The 16,508-nt window shown below is 41.9% G+C and overlaps 1 protein-coding gene across 7 annotated transcripts in view; it reads right to left on the bottom strand.

Moving 5' to 3' along the window:
- Positions 1-16,508, bottom strand: part of CERS3 (ceramide synthase 3) — a 122,006-nt gene that overhangs the window by 97,962 nt on the left and 7,536 nt on the right. For 3 of the 7 annotated variants that reach the window (XM_060617805.3, XM_060617809.3, XM_060617807.3), the window contains 2 exons: positions 7,649-7,762; positions 3,683-3,797 (listed from right to left, as the gene is read on the bottom strand). The gene's annotated coding sequence lies outside the window, so the exon portion shown is untranslated. The remainder of the gene's footprint in view (positions 1-3,682; positions 3,798-7,648; positions 7,763-16,508) is intronic. The other 4 variants (XM_060617806.3, XM_060617812.3, XM_060617811.3 and 1 more) reach the window with 2 other exon arrangements.

Raw genomic sequence — 16,508 nt, forward strand, 5'->3', positions numbered from 1 at the left:
TTTACAGCTTTTGATTAATGATTAAATCCATGGCTTCAAATTTAGAGCAATTTTGCCTGCAAAAGTAGCTGGAGGGAAAAACATCCTGCATATATTGTATGAAAATGCAACATTATTTAAAAATAAAAATTTTCCTAGGTTTCCAGACTTTTTTTTTGAACTTTTTAAAATTTATTTTTATTTTTTAGAGAGAGACTGAGAGTGTGAGTCGGGGAGAGGGGCAGAGGGAAAGAGAGACAGAATCCCAAGCAGGTTCCATGCCCAGCTCAAAGCCCAACACGGGGCTCGATCCCATGACCCAGGGGGTAATGACCCGAGCCAAAATCAAGAGCCGAAATCAAGACCTCGGGTAATGACCCGAGCCTACTGAGCCACCAGACTTTTCAAACATACATTCTTTCCAAAAGGGTATCCTTAACTTTCTCCCTAAAACATAATTTTCATTTCAGTCTCTGATTTCTGTATATTAATGCAAATCTATGCTACAAACAAGAGAAAACACTATGCTAACATATACAGAGTTCCCTATGTCAAGGCCACATCTTGCACCCAGTCAATACCCTTTTCCCTGGGGGACATACGTCGGTCATGTGCCAATGTAATTTTCCAGCTACTCCTCTATTGATCCTAATTTGAGGTCTACGGCTTCCTAAGCCTTCCTTTTTAGAGACCTTTTTCTTTAAGCTAAGACTTTTTTCTCCAAGAAATATAGTTGGCTGAAGTGCTACTGGGGATGACGAATCCGAATTTTGTGAGCAGGGCAACATGTGAACCTAGGGGAAGAGACGGTGGTGGAACTGGAGTAGAGAGGACCCACAGGGCAGGCGGCTAGCTTCACATGCTGAATGGGGGGATTCAGAGTTCCTCTGTGTCACTCATGTTAGTGAAGTTTAAATATGGATGTCTTAAGGCCGATGTGAAAGACAGCAATGCTCTGAAAGACGGTGAATGAAAGGATTGCATGATATTCAACAGCAAAGATCCCAAGTGCAAGAAGTGTATGAAATATAAGTGAAAGAGACACCACTCTAGGGGCATCTGGGCGGCTCAGTCGGTTAAGAGTCTGGCTTTGGCTCAGGTCATGATCTCATGGTTCACAAGTTCCAGCCCCGATTTGGGCTCTCTGCTGTCAGCACAGAACTTGCTTCAGATCCTCTGTGCCCCCACCCCCACTCTGCCCCTCCCCTGCTTGTCCTGTCTCTCAAAAATATGTAAATATTAAAGAGAGAGAGACACTAAACTTGTGTGGAGTCTCTTAAAATATACCAAGAGATCCCTATTGGAGCCTCAGTGAAGTCCTTTCGTTCAAGGGTGGGGAGAACCCTAGATGCTTCTCTTCCCTGCCAAGTGAAGCTGTTTCTCAGTAAATTTTTCTTCCTGCTAGTTTATGAGGTTGGGAATGTTACTCAGCTGTCAGTCACCTTATTAAATCTAAGCAATTTCAACCTCTGCCATGCTGTCAGGTGGATGTTTACAGGGTGTGATGGTAGAGAGGAGTCACATTTACATAGTCCATGGCAATTCTGAAATCACTCAGCCTTTGTCACTCTGTCATGCATCAATTAGTGATATCATTAAGCACCAACTGTGTACAAAGGGCCCTAAGCTTCATGCCCAGGAGCAGTCCCACCCTTACACCCTGGCCTTATTTTAAAAGATGCCACTCTGGCATTCCTCTGGCCACACTTGTCTCCCACTGGGCAAAGAGTCCATAGGCCCAAGGCTACATGCCCTCACACACACCATAGCCCCTTTCTAGACTCGCTAGGGCTACCTAGGACCCTAGAATTCCATGCCTAAACAACCTCTAAGTCCACTTCCAAGGCCTACATGGACACTTCTCCAGGTATATCCTTCAAAAAAGTGACAGCACAACATACCCTTAGGCCTAGGGATGGCCAAAAGCAGACTGTTGGGGAGGAGACGAGGAACTCACACTTGGGCACCTACACTGGGGCATCTGCACACATATGTCCTGGGCTTCTAGCCCAGCAGGACAATTTTGGGGCTGGGAAGGGGGATAGGGCCAGGCTGAGGGCCACCTAATTCCACACGCACTCCTGCCCTGGGCCCTTCCAATGTTAGGGGTGGGCCTGTCTACGGGGCCTCAGGGTAGGTCTGCAACTCTAGAAAGTCCCAGCAATTCTGGAAGCCAAAGATCTACCCAGGCTGTGCAGCCACCAGAGGAGACAGAAATCCTCATGTAATTTCTGACTGTCCAGCTGAACCATTCCTTCCCAGAGAAAGTGCCTTCTTCATTAGCAGAAAGTAGTTTATTCACTCCAGCTTACACATGCTTCCCCAGTTTCCCCTCTAGCAGACTACTGCTTCACTGTTGGCTCTCCCCTCACTAGAAGGTAGGCAGGAGAGATAATATTTGTGATCAATGGGGTTTGTGTTTAGCAAAGCTTTTGGTAAGGTGTAGAAAACTGTAGGCTAAAAGGCAGGGGTGGGGTGTGTTGGTCATGAATCCCTTCTGCATTCTCTACTGACCCACTAGGAATTGCTTTGGTGGGATGTGGGGCGAAGGCCCCTGCAAGCAAGGACTGTGGGCTCAGGGGACAGGGTAAGAGATGTGATTCAGATGCCCAGCGGCTCTGATATCTGCTTTTGCACCTGTAAACTCGGAATAGCAGCATTATCTTTTCACAGACCTTTACAGAAGTTCAATGAGGAGCACCTGGGGGGCTCAGTCGGTTGAGTGTCCAACTTCGGCTCAGGTCATGATCTCGCCATTCGTGAGTTTGAGCCCCAGATCAGGCTCCATGCTGTCAGCTCAGAGCCCACTTGGGATCCTCTGTCCCCCTTTCTCTCTCTGCCCCTTCTCTTTCTCTCTCTCTCTCTCTCTCTCTCTCAAAAACGAATAAACATTTAAAAAAAGTTCAATGAGATGATCATAATTATAACGATCATAACATACATCACAATTTACAAAATTTCCTTCCTCACATTCCACTCATTGTATCCTCAGAAAACCATGCCCTCAATTTACAGATGCAAAGTGAAGGTTATAGGGATAAAGTTACTTGCTCAAGGTGACCCAGAGCTAGACTCAAAGTAAACTCTGAGGGTAAAAAGGCTATTTCTCTTTAAAGTACCTGGTTTTGCCTTTCCTCAAGTCAATATCTGTAAATGTGCGCTGTGAATAACTCTTCCCCATACAAATAATCAGTTCTGTCACTTGTGATGACTTTGAAGCAATGTGCTTTTGAAAGTCCTTCTCTCACAGGGAAGAGACTGGAAGCTGGAAAGTGCAGGACAGATAGAGCTAACCTTTCCTTCCTTCTGATTAGAAAGGGGGTTCGGGGAAATGGGAAGGGGAGGGTGGGGGCCAGACCAGAGCACAGATGGAGCTCTTCGCCACCTGGTGCTCTCAAAGGAAACTTTCACTCAACCTCTCTCCTCTCAAAACAAAACAAAACAAAACAAAACAAAACAAAAAAACAAAAAACAAAACCAGAATATGGACCTACAGTATTTCATAGAGAAGAACACGGCACTTGCCTTCCCCAGACACCTCTCCTCCCCAGAACACATAAAACAATATCACATAATAATAAAGCTTTGGGTCACAGCTGTAGTTTTCCAAGATCACAGCTAAGAAAACACAGTAGAGATAAAATAAAACAAAATGTAAAATAAATTAAACAGTAAACGTACAAATAAAATGAACAGTAATTACCTTGAGTATAAATAAGAGCTTTCTGCAGAGGAATTCACGTACTATATATGTATGTACGTGTGTATATATATACGTATATATATATAAAAGTTTCGCCTTCACTTTCACAGCATCCCTGCAGAAGCAGAAAAGGGAAACATAATTAACAGTCTATACAATTATACCCATAAGTTTCCTTCTAACTCTAAAACTTTAAGTCAGGGTTACAAACTGGTGGCAGATCTTGATATAGGCTGAATTGGACCTCCCAATCAGTTTGGGACCTACATAGTGCTTTAAAACAATTTGAGCCAACATTTCAAATTTAGGAATTTTCACATAAAAATCCAGATCTATAGTTTCATTTGAAAAGACCAGAAGATCTGGAAATAATCATAGGACCTGCAGGCCTTAAGGGAGGCACAAGATTAATCACCAGGCCCTGCTAATCACTGCTAATTTGTTACCTGCTTTGCTTTCTAAGCCATTTAACTTTGTGATTCCTTATGTCTCTAAGATTTATCAATGTGAACTATGTCTTCAAAGTCAGTGCAAGTTAAGTAAAGATAGTATGAGCCTAGCACAGCCTCATTTAATGATTATAGTTTGTATCAGCGCATGGTGTTTGAAGGAGCCAGTTGTGACCCATTAATGCACTGGCTCTCAACTCTGGCTCTCTATGGGAATTACCTGGAAAATATTTTTAAGCCAAGCTCTCCCCTTAGACCACATAAATCAGGATCTCTGAAGGTGCCATCCTGTCATCAGTATTGTTGTTATTGTGGCTTAACAAACATATGTATTAAAGCACAGTGTAGGATAGTAAAGTAACAAATCACTAAAGTAAACACACCTGTGTTAGAACCAACAGCCAGACCAAGAAACAGGGTATTACCAGCATCCTAACCCCTGCATTTGTGTCCCTTCCCAGTCACTACCCCACTTTCTCCAACTATCCTAGACTAACTTCTAACAGGAAGGATTAATGTTGCCTAGTGGAACTTATATGAACAGAATCCCACTGAATGCATTCGTTTGCATGTAGAGTCTTTCCCTCAACATGTATGACTAAGATACATCCAGGTTGATGCAGGTAACAGTGGTTGACTCATTTTCACTGGTGTTTAGTATTCCATGGTATAACTATATCGCAATCTATTTTTTTATTCTCCTGTTGAAGGAAATGTGGGTTGTTTTGAATTGGGGGCTGTAACAAATAATGCTATTTGTTAACATTCTCGAACATACCTTTGGTAAACATACATATGCATTTCTGTAGGGCATATAGTTACGCAGTTTTCTAAAGCTGTTGTGCCAATATATACTCCCACATGTGTGTATGAGAGTTCTAGCTGCTTCACATTCTCACCAACACCTCTGTGGTCTTTCAAATTTTAGCCTCTCTGGTGGGTGTGTAGTGGTACGTCCCTGTGGTTTTAATTTGCATCCCCCTAATGGTTAATCAGGGGAAGTACCTTGTTTCATATTTTTGAGCATGTTTCATGTTTCTTGGCCATTTGGATATGCTCTTTTGTGAAGTACCTGTTCAAATCTCTTGCCCAGGGGTGCCTGGGTGATTCAGTTAGTTAAACATCTGACTCTTGATTTTGGCTCAGGTCATAATCTCACGGTTCGTGAGTTTGAACCCCGTGTTGGGCTCTGTGCTGACGGCACGGAGCCTGTTTGGGATTCTCTCTCTCTCTCTCTCTCTCTCTCTCTCTCTCTCAAAAATAAACATTAGGGGAACCTGGGTGGCTCAGTTGGTTAAGCGGCCAACTTCAGCTCAGGTCATGATCTCACGGTCTGTGAGTTCGAGCCCCGTGTCGGGCTCTGTGCTGACAGCTCAGAGCCTGGAGCCTGCTTCAGATTCTGTGTCTCCCTCTCTCTGACCCTCCCCCGTTCATGCTCTGTCTCTCTCTGTCTCAAAAATAAATAAACGTTAAAAAAAATTAAAAAAAATAAACATTAAAAAAAATCTCTTGCCCTATTTTCTATTGTGTTGGTCTACCTTTTTTAATGGACCTGTTTACTGATTCTGGACATGACTCTTCATTGTTTATACGTATGGCAAATGTCTCCTTCCCCTCTGCAGCTTGTCTCTTACTCTTTTAATAGTAAGCTTTGATGGAAAGAAGCTATTCGCTTTAGGATAGTCCAATATATAGATCTTTTTCATTATGCTAGTACTTTTTGTGTCTTGTTTTTAAAAAAAAATCACTGCCTGCCCCCAGGTCATGAATATATTCTATTTCGTCATCAAGAATGATGTTGTCCAGTGGAAAAATAGTTGGAGCCAAATATGTAACTGAAAGTTTTCTCCTAGTCACATTTAAGGAAGAAAAAAAGTGAAACTAATTGTAATAATGTATTTTATTTAACACGATATATCTCAAATACTATCATCTCAACATATAACCAGTATAAAAATTATTAATGAGACATTATGAATTTTTTCTCTCTGGTAAGTTTTTGAAATCTGGTGTGCGTTTTGCACTTATAACCTGTCTCTACTGGACCAGCCATATTTCAGGGACACAATTGCAACAAGTTGCTAGTGGCTATCATATCAGAACAATGCAGATTTAGAAATTATAGTTTTACCCACCACACCTAAATTAACATTCAGATGTGCATAAATTTCGAGGTTAGAATCAGGATTCTAGGCTTTTCCCCCCATCTGTATATTCAAATGCCTATCCCTTCTGTATAGTATCAACATGATCATAAATCAAGAGTCCAAATAGATGGAGGCTTATGTCTAGAATCTCTAGTTCATTTCATTGGTCTACTGTGCCTTTGGCTTTAGTTTCTTTTCTTTTCTTTTTTTTTTTTAAGTTCCCTAGTTGATTCTTATATTCAGCCAGTATTGAGAACCACTACCAGTAGGTCACAAAATTTATTAGTAGCTATGACCAGAAATTTTATGGAGTGGAATGGGATGGAATAGAAGAGAAAACATCAATACGTACCCAGTATTGTTCTGTGAAACTTTCATTTCGGTCAGGGTGTGTGTATGTGTGTGTGTGTGTGTGTGTGTGTGTGTGTGTGTATTTAAATTGAGATCTAAAAAGTATTTCTTACCATCAGTGATGTCCCCCCCCCCCCACCAAAAAGGTCTGAAATCTACTACAATAGTGCAATCTGTGAACCAATTACTTGGGAAAATTCAGCTTGCATGTTATCTTATAGTTGTCATCTAGAAATGCTCTGAAGCTTTATTCTTATACCATTGGTTATAGACCAAAGCAGATCTCCATTTGAAACAAGTCAGGGAAAGCCACTTACAGCTAATAGGACAGGAGGAGCTCATTATAAAACCCTGCAACTTTGACCCAAAGCGGAATATGATAATGAATTCATGATGTGAACATTACAAATGAAAATTGCTAATCTGCATAATTTGAGATTTGTTCAGCATCAGCAGATTTTATGGTTTTCAAGTTTTAATGGGATGTCAAACAAGAAAACAAAATTTGAGGGGAAGAAATTGAAGCCAATTTAGCTATTAAATGATGTTAAATAACCTTCGTTATTGAAGAAAATGCTCTCAGAATTTTTGCTTGAATTTTGAAAGGATTATTTTAATGTTTGGCTTATGTCAAGATCAATCTAATCAACAACTATTTATTGACTATCCACTAAAATATGTCTGGCAAAGGAATCAAAATAAGAGGAAAACACTTTGTTCTTGCATACAAGTACTCTGTAGAGAACAAATGGATTGTGGCATACGATTTTCCCTAAGTACTTCATTTTAGAACATGGATATAGTAAATAAAAATGATTTCAAGCCCCTTAATGTAACATTTTGTCTCTCCAAATGTAATATTTTGTCTCTTCAAATGCATGCCTTATCTGTGAATTTCACAGTTTTCCCATTAAGAGATAAAGGAGGGATATACTTGGTGGTTATTTCATAAGACATACAAATGTTGAATTATTATGTCATATACCTGAAACTAACACCATGTTCTATATCAGTTATACCTCAAAAAAAATTAAAAAGCTGGAGACTTGTTTTCATTTTTCCCTTCTCCAGTCCTAGTGACCACATGTCACATGTTTCAGAAGGCCCAGCTACAAAGATGGAAGAAGAACCATCTATGACAGAAAGAGAAATAAACCTTGGTTACACACACACACAATATATGTATCCTTTGGTTTTATTTTTATATTATCCACCTGCACGTAAATGTATGTGTGCAAGAGAGAGACTGTGGTGTGTGTGTGCGTGCCAATCTTTAAAAAAAATTTTTTTTGTAATGTTTATTTATTTTTGACAGAGAGAGACAGAGCATGAGCAGGGGAGGGGCAGAGAGAGGGAGACACAGAATCTGAAGCAGGCTCCAGGCTCTGAGCTGTCAGCACAGAGCCCAATGTGGGGCTCGAACTCACAGACCACGAGATCATGACCTGAGCCGAAGTCGGACGCTTAACCAACTGAGCCACCCAGGTGCCCCATGTGTGCCAGTCTTAAAGAGATTTGGAGATTTTCATTAAATATCTCCATTTTTTTGATATTTCCTGAAGATAGAATTTGGAGATCAATAAAAAGGAAGATTTCCATTGAACTGAAACCTCTATAAACCAAATACCAGCTATGTGATAGGCCTTGGGTCTGTTGAGTTTACTCTCCTTAAGAATGCAGCATGAACTGTCTCCACAGACTTTCCAATGACCAGATGGGGGAAAAACAAACAAACAAACAAACAAACAAACAAACAAAACAAAAAGAAGAAGAAAAGAAGAAGAAGAAGAAGAAGGAGGAGGAGGAGGAGGAGAAATGGTTATTAAAATGAACCAAATCCCTTTGACTTTACATTTCTTTATATTTGCGAGGAATGTAGACACTCACAGCTTGAGAAATTTTAAATTCTCATAATTAGGAAAGGTGAAGTTTGTGTCAAGGTCACCCAAGTTAAATCCCCTTCTCACTAGAGCCACCATCTATTTGTTAGTGGGCTTTCTCAGACTTTAAGGTATGATAATAATGAAATTTGAAAATAACTGTCTTTAAAAGACAGTGATTGCTAACGTCTATTTATAACCAAACATCTGTCTTCCATCAACAGAAAGCCCTGTGAAGAATTTTGGCTGTTACAGTGTTGTACAAGGTCGAAGATTTTTAATATCTCCACTCACTTGCCATTTTAGGGTTTTATGCCTAAGCCCTAATTTAGGTTTTTAGCGTGATTTCTGTTTTCATCTAAAAAACCCACTGCAAGATGCAATCTTAAGGCAATGTATATAGTATGACCCATAACATGATGAGACTGATGGTTGCATAGGGCTTAGGAAAATAAGTCTTGCTACTTTAGAAAGTCTTATTTCATAGTGACAATTGTCTGGACTGTCTAGGGCTGTCACAAAGATTTCTTCAATCATTCTGAGTCCACCAAATAAACAAAACAACAAACTTGGGCTGTGTAGGACCAATAAAGTTGGTGTATTGGGTGTGCAGGTGTTTCTAAGAGAAGGGAGACCTGCATTTGATTCCAAAGGGAGCCCCCCTGTTCCTCTCTTCTATCTCTCTGTAGGGAGAGATTGTCAAAGCACCATTCTTGATGCCAACTAGCTCATTTGGTGAACGTGACTATAGGCTTTTAGCCAGTAAATAAATCAAATACTCTTCTTCAAATCCACGTTTTTGAAGGTGTATTATCTCCAGTTCATTCTTTGGACTCCATCCCTAAATTCACATTGGGGATGCCTCAGAAAGCCCAAGGCTATTGTACAGATGGCCTAGAGCCCAAGGTAAATGAATGGTTGCCATGCTACACTCTGTGTTTTATGAGACCTTGGACTCTCCTCCCATGCACAGCCTGCGGGCAACGTCTTGGGGGCCTAAGAAAACTCAAACGAACTCTGTGTGTGTGTGTGCATGTGTGTGAAGGCGCGTGTAAAAACATATCTTTCCTTTAACTCTGCAAAGATTAGCACAACAAACTGATACTTGCAAAAGAGTTATCTGATGCTCTTGCTTTTTGCCTGATTTTACTATGCTTCGGGGGGCTCTTTGCATAGGATGTTTACCACTCTGCCTCATAGGCTGTGTCAAAGCCAGATCAGCTCCACCACAGAAGATCTCAATAATCACCACCTGGTTTTCAAGGAAAGTCAGTGACACTATGATAGAATAAACAACACTGGTCAGTTCCATGAGGGCACAGTCTTGTCTGTTCACTGCTGATACCCCTGAGCCCAGAACAGGATCCAGCACACTGAAAACATTAGCAAATAACTGGAGAAATGAATACTATTTATCAAAAGCCTATCATTTGTCAGTCATGCAGAAGGCACTTTGCATACCTTGTCTTTCTATCCTTTATAACAAATAACCCTGCGGGATGGATATTATAATAATTAGCTTATAAATAAAGAAACTGAGGTTTGAAGAATTTCACTGGCTTGCCTAGGTCACATAAATAGTAAGCAGAAAGCAGGGATTCAAATCTAGATCTGTCTGCCTTTCCAGCCCATGTTCTGTTCACCACACCATGCCTTCACCCCAACAGAAGCAAATTATAGACTGACTTTTGGTCTTTTGCTATCAGATACCAGGTTGGCATATTTACATATTATCATGGCTTCAGAAACCCCTCTATAGGACAAGGTTTCTGAAGAGCTGACAGAACAGGATACGAACAGAGAAGGCTCCAATCATTTTTTTCTGTGTGCAACAGACTTTGGGCTTTCTCACTTCTCTGCTATGCTACTATACCTCTCACTAAGCTGAAATGTCCTCATTGGAAAACTTCAGAACATGAGTTCTGTCTCACTGAATTAAATGGGCAATGCATTTATGCACAGCAAGGACTCAATAAATGTAGATTATTACTAACCCAGAATTATGTAGGTTATTACTGACCCAGAATTATCTCCAAACTATGTCAATTAATTTGATTGCTTTTGGAAAAGGCAGAAGTATTTTTAAAGGGAAGATTATGCAATTATTATCTATTTCCCCCCCTTAAAAAATGTGCCCCTTTGTTCAGCAAATTCTACTGATGAAATTTTTAAGTGGCAACCCCTTTTTTAAAAGCTTATAGGGGAAAAGGCAGGAAAAGGTGCTGTTTAAAGTCAAAAACCTCACTCGTGATTGAGAAAGTACTTGAATATTGAGGATTAACACATAAATTAATATTCATCATCTGGTGAGTCCCATAGGTTTCTTTCCCTTGCTCTGCATAAGGCTTTTCAGGAAACAACACTGTTTCAAAGAATATCCTCACTAAACGTGTACATGAGTTAGAAAAAATTTTATTATGTTCCTCTAGCCAAGGCTGACAGTTTTATAACTAATCGGCTAATGCCCTCTGGACACACACAGCATGGAGAGGGTCTCATCCAAGATAGAGCCGGTTTAGAGAAGTTGGCCGCTGTGAGGCGAGCAAGTCCTGCCTTGTTCCAAACTTAAGACATGCCGAAATGGTCTGAGATGGCCTTGGCCATGCCACCTGGAGACCTGTGGTCACCCTTTCCATTTCTCCTTCCGAATACACCAAGCTGTACTGACTGAGGGCTCAGCCTCATGTGAGTCCACTCCCTGATTCCACTCCACTTCCTACCCCTACAATGAATCCATTTACACTTGCCAGAGAGCAAGTGATACAGGTCACGACGAGAAGTCTGGACTCAACATTTGCTCTCCACTACTGAATATTTTTGAAGGAAAAGTCATCAAGCAATGGGATTCAAATGATCAGGCCAAAAATGAGCATTTTGATCATATCTCTCTCTCTCTCTCTCTCTCTTACACACACACACACACACACACACACACACACACAGTCAAGGCCAACGTGGTTTGAAAGCTCTCAAATGGCCACAACAAAAGCAAAATGGTGCCTACCTTTTCTGAAATCTCAGCCCACAAAAGATGCCCCTTGCCTGTGAGGAGCAGTCAGAGGCAGATTTCCAGCGTTCCAGTCAGCTTCGTTCTCATCAGAGAGCAACACACCTCATCTCTGTGTAAGCTCTGAAATTCTTTCAGAGACCCACCCTCTAAAGTTGCAAGTCAAGATTTCTGACTGAGGGCGATCAGTGACGTGAGGCAAAGCTACTGGATGGCACCTTGAATTTCTTCCTGACGGGAGGATGCTTCCTGTTTCACCACTTGGGAGAGGAGAGGACTGGAACTCAGTCAGACACGGGATGACAAATGCACGATTGCCTCATCGTTGTTGGTTTTGGTGCTCACCGTCATTGGCCAACTACTAAACGAGGTGGTCTTACTGTTTGCGTTAAAAGGAAGGGGTTTATGTGGCGGAGAGAAACCTGAAACACTGTTGACAACCCTACTCTCCTCGCCGAGCACGTCTGACAGCAGCTATAGCACTTTCTAGAAGCCTGGGAATATTGGCGGAGCTTTGGACTAACTAAATCCCTACCACAACCACCAACAGCATGCCACCCATCCACAAAAAGGCAACTACTTCTCTGCCTGTTTCCTAGCGGGGGGGGGGGGGGGGGGGGCGGCGGCGAGGAATATCAGTTTTTTGAACCACGTCACAAAAAATAAAAGTCTGACCACCCTTTCCTTTCAGAATAGTCAGAGGTAATGCACTTTGTTTATATTCGTGTCAGCCTCAGAGAACAGCCGTCACAGACAACGAAAGGCGAACCTGTTAGTAGCAGGACACAAACGTTGTCTGTCTGCTTGAGGCGCTCCAATTTCAAAGGCAAGTATGCCTACATTTACAGTGTTTATTTGAGATATTAGACCTTTTGGGGCCGTTTTCACTTTCTCTTGCCTGAAGATGAAACAACTCTGGGCGTGGATTATTTAAAGGTGCTTTGACGAGCAAGGAAGCTTCACAAGTTGGTACTTGCACCCCCTCGTAGCCAAACCTCACCTCCCAGGCGGTTCCGGCCGGGCCGCCTACTCTGAGGGCCTGATTCAAGGCCCTTCCCATCGGCTGACTTCAGCTGCTGAGAGACACCTTTCTTCTCCTGTCAGCTAATCAATGACAGCAAATTAAAAATTAACTAGAGGCAGAGAAGAGGGGAGGCCAGTTTCAGACTCCACAGTTTCTCAAGTTTCACTAATGAAATTCCATTCACAGATGGAGGACTGGTGAAGGCCCTTTCACGGGAGCCTCGTTCACTGAATTCTCCCTACCCTGTTTTTCTCTCCAGACTTTCATTTTTTTTAATTGTTTTTATTTATTTTTTGAGAGAGAGAAAGAGATAGTGCATACACACAATGGGGAAGGGACAGACAGAGAGGGAGACACAGATTCCAAAGCAGGTTCCACGCTCCGAGATGTCAGCACAGAGCCCGACATGGGGCTCAAACTCAAGAACCGAGAGATCGCGACCTGGGCCAAAGTCAGATGCTCAACTGACTGAGCTACCCAGGCGCCCCTCTTCCCAGACTTTCTTTGGGCTATTGACAGGGTTCGGAAATCTTAAAGCTCATCTGGCAGGAGGGCTGAGCTCTCAGCAGAGTGGTCACTAAGTGAGGCAGGTTGTGTGGTTCAGATTCTGATCATGTCTTACCAGGCGACTCCGTAGAATTGCCTGGTCTTCCTGACCCCAGGCTACTATCCCTTTCTAGTCCATCATTCTCCAACTGCCACCCAGCTTACCTTCCTAATTAAATTGTTTTTCTTTATCGTGTCTCTCTTCCCCACTGATAAAGCTCTACCAGCTACCTTTTCCCTGTAAGCTTTCTTAGCATGGATGATGGCCTGGTTCCTGGCTGCAAGTGGCAGAGCTCAGTACCTCCTCAATAACCAGAAGAATCCCATCATCATATGCTGTACTGAGTCACTGTCAGGGTGTAGTCCTTTCTTCCTTCAGGGACAAAGGTAAAACTTAACCTGTTGCACAATCTATGTGATGGGGTACCTCCAGAGGGATAGAAGTGGGGAATTCTGATGGTTTGTGGGTTGTGACATGGGGGGAGCTGTGTGCGTGCACATCAGCCCAGTGTGTCTTTGCACAACTCCTCTGAGGAAGACAAATAAATACAAATATGGTTCTTTCAAAGACTCCGAAGGTGATGCCTTTCCTTTTCCCTTTCCCCCTTGTGTCTCATGATGAATGTATCAGTTCACTGCTAACAGAAGAGAGAGAACCCCAGGAAGCATGTAACCCCAGGAAGCAGGTAACATGCGTGTGTGGGTGTCTCTTCCCTGGGTAACACTTAACTGTCTCATTTTATGAGAAAAGTTTAGAAGCCAGTTAAGACATTAAATCTGTTGTACATTTTAGTCCTCATAAATAGATGTTGTTTATTAAATCCTAATGATTTGCTTTTTGAAAGTGAACATCACACCTCTGCCAATTAAACGTGGGCAGTTAAGCCTGATATTAGTGGACAAAGTTTCACGGGGAGCCGCCAGGGGCTGCATTGCAAAATGGATGGGTTTTAACACGCAGAGCAAGCTTGTTACTAACTGTTACCGAAGTGAGTGAGTGTGTAAAACACCTACTGGGAATATTTCAAAGAGTAAAACAGGAGAGGGGGACAAGGTAAGAGCAGTGAGGACCCTAGGGAAACCTAGTCAGGAGTCTGGAGGGCCACTTAGGAACTCACAAGAGAAACACAGCATAAGCAGGACGCTGGAAAATGGACTCTGGGCCACAGCAGGAAAGCACAGAACTAGAAATTGTGTCCAAAGTTCTGCTAGCCAGGAGCAGAGGGTGCACAGGGTATAGACACAGAGGAAAGGGACGGGGAGCAATTTCTGATATTTAAATTGCATGTTACATTGCAAACCAAGTCTGAGCCTAATTTTCTAGAGAAGGAAATGTAAGTTTGATAGAAGTGACCTGCTTTTACCTCAAAGGAGAGAAACCCTTCCAAGAAACTTAATGAGTACAGTTTGGGCTACATTGATCTTAACCTAACCAGTCCAATTTTCTGGGCTTTTAGGTAAAAAAACACTGTTTCCTTATAATGTTTCATCTTATCATTTTCACAGACTTTCCAAATGCAAAGGTTTTTCTGATAGACAGATATGTTAAGTCAAAATGCTACCAAACTGTGTATTCTTTAAATAGGTACATGGAAAACCTCCTATGGGACAAGGTGATGTCTTCACAAATGCCTAGAACAATACGTACACCGACTCAATTTGAACACTACATCTTCTTGGTGTAAAAAGCTCCCTGGATGATTTGCCTAAATCCCCACAATGGACGATAGATTACAGACCCACCTCAGAAACATTATAGGTTTGGTTTCCAGACCACTGCAATAAAGTGAACATCTCAATAAAGCTAGTCGAGGAATTTTTTTGCCTTCCCAGTGCATGTAAAAGTTATCTTTATACTCTACTGTAGTATATTAAATGTACAATAGAATTATATCTAAAGAATGTATATATCTTAATTCAAAAATACTTTCTTGCTAAAAATACAGTATCATCTGAGCTTTCAACCAGTCCTAATCTTTTTGCTGGTGGAGGGTCTCGCCTCGATGTTGATGGCTGCTGGCTGATCAGGGTGGTGGCTGCTAAAGGGCGGGGCGGCAGGGGCAATTTCTTAAAATGAGATGACAGTGAAGTTTGTTGCATCGATAGACTCTCCCTTTCATGAACATTTTTCTGTGGCTTGCAATGCTGTTTGATAGCATTTTACTCACAGTAGAACTTCTTTCAAAATTGGAGTCAATCCTGCCATTGTTTGACCAACTAAGTTTTGTAATATTCTAAATCCTTTGTTGTCATTTCAAAAATCTTCACAACATCTTCACCAGGAGTAGATTCCATCTCAAGAAACCACTTTCTTTGCTTATCCTTAAGAGGCAGCATTTCATCCAGTTATGTTTGATCACGAGATGGCAGGGGCACCTGGGTGGCTCAGTCAGTGAAGTATCCGTTACCCCCACTCACCAGGTTCCACAATCCCCCTGGCCTAGTGTTAAAGAGCATCATTTGTGTGTTCACTGAGTTTCGGCTCAGGGTATGATTTCACGGTTCATGGGTTCAAGCCCTGTGTCGAGCTCTGTGGTGACAGTGCAGAGGCTGCTTGGGATTCTTGCTCTCCCTCCCTTCCTTCTCTGAGGTCTTGAACCCTTGAAGTCACCCATGAGGTTTGGAGTCAGCTTGTTCCAAACTCTTGTTCATGTTGATATGTTGACCTCTTCCCATGAATCACAATGTTCTTGAGGGCATGTGTAATGATGAATCCTTTCTGGAAGGTTTGCAGTTGACTTTGCCCAGGTCCAGCAGAGGAAGCACTATCTATGGCAGCTGTAGCCTTATGAAATGTATTTCTTAAACAATAAGATTTGCAACTTGAAATGACTCCTTGATCCATTGATTGCAGAATGGATATTGGGTTAGCAGGCATGAAAACAACATTAATCCTACTGTACATCTCCATCAGAGCTCTTGGGTAGCCAGGTGCATTGTCAATAAGCAGTCATATTTTGAAAAGAATCTTTTTACTAAGCCATAAATGTCAACAGTAGGCTTAAAAATAGTCAGTAAATCATGTTGTAAAAAGATGTGCTGTCACCCAGGCTTTGTCGTTCCCTTTACCGAGGGCAGGACGAGAAGTTTAGCTTAATTCTTAAGTGTCCTAGGATTTTCAAAATGGAAGTGGGCACAGACTTCAAGTTAAAGTCACTAGCTGCATTAGCCCCTAACAAGAGTTGGACTGTTTTTTGAAGCTTTGATGCCAGGCACTGACTTCTCCTCTCTAGCTGTGAAAATCTTGGATGGCATCTTCTTCCAAGAGCAGGCTGGTTCATCTACACTGAAAATCTGTTGTTTAGTGTACTCACCTTCATTGTCTCAACTAGATCTTCTAGAGAACTTGATGCAGCTTCTACATCAGCACTTGACTTGATGCTCACTTTGTACTTTGATGTTATGGAGATGAGTTCCTTCCT

The sequence above is a fragment of the Panthera onca genome, chromosome B3 (assembly GCF_046562875.1).
Source record: "Panthera onca isolate mPanOnc1 chromosome B3, mPanOnc1 haplotype 2, whole genome shotgun sequence".
Taxonomy (NCBI): Eukaryota; Metazoa; Chordata; class Mammalia; order Carnivora; family Felidae; genus Panthera; species Panthera onca.